The sequence below is a fragment of the Ochotona curzoniae genome, unplaced genomic scaffold, assembly GCF_017591425.1.
Source record: "Ochotona curzoniae isolate NIBS_2020 unplaced genomic scaffold, NIBS_Ocur_1.0 scaffold_4701, whole genome shotgun sequence".
Taxonomy (NCBI): Eukaryota; Metazoa; Chordata; class Mammalia; order Lagomorpha; family Ochotonidae; genus Ochotona; species Ochotona curzoniae.
In genome coordinates this window covers 17,462,017-17,462,951 of record NW_024467122.1, presented here as the reverse complement: position 1 = coordinate 17,462,951, position 935 = coordinate 17,462,017, and the positions used below count along the sequence as shown (strand labels likewise).

The 935-nt window shown below is 39.9% G+C and overlaps 1 pseudogene; it reads right to left on the bottom strand.

Moving 5' to 3' along the window:
• Positions 1–348: 348 nt before the first annotated feature.
• LOC121149703 lies at positions 349–459 on the bottom strand (annotated as a pseudogene).
• Positions 460–935: the final 476 nt, after the last annotated feature.

The window sequence follows — 935 nt, the reverse complement described above, 5'->3', positions numbered from 1 at the left end:
CAGAAAGGATGATAGAGAGGACAGGAAAGGAGGAGAACACTTCTAGGGAGAGATCTCACCAGGGAGCAAATCTCACCTCTCTCCAAGGCTCACCTCCCAGGGCCTCAGCAGAGGTGAAGAACAAAGCCTGACAGGGAAAACACCATTTCTATCCTCTGGCCATCTGGATGTGGGTGGCTCATCACCTTCTTGTATAAGCTTCTCACACATTCAGCCTTTGCATAGACAGGTTAACATTTTAAAACTGAAATTTATCTACATTTATTTCATGTACAGTTTCTGACCTTGCATCTTATTTGGAAAGATTGGTTCATCTCATTTACTCCATGGTTTTAACATAAATAATTTGCTCAAGCCAGGTAATGTGTTGATGTTTTAACAGGGTTAGAAGGAGACACATCTCTCTCACACAACAGTATAAAAACCCAATCAAAACTTATCTTACTCTAGTAATTAGATTTACCTCACTGAAAATATTTTCATATCTGCTCTATCTTGAATTTATTTTATGAACAGTTGTAAGGTCTACATATAAATTTCATACAACTGACACTTGGATCAAACAATTGATCTTTGATGATTTATTAAATACCTACTATGTGTCAAGCCAGTGAGGGATCCAAAAGAAACAGGAGACATAGTGGTTGATTTCAAAGAGCTTACACTCTAATTGGGGGAAATCATTAGCACCTTGAGACAAACCTACAACTAGACAGCAGATAATTAAGTACTACATGGTATGGGACTGCCTATAATTGGCTGGCACCCAGGGGAAGGAGAGATCCAGCAGGTTGGAGTTGTTTAGGCAGACCTTTTTGTGTAAGAACAATCTATGACTATGACGTCCTCACAATGATGCAATCGCCTAATGATGCATTTCTCAGAATGCCACCCTGCTGTGACACTATGTTACTGCAGCAGTTAATGCGGGACAC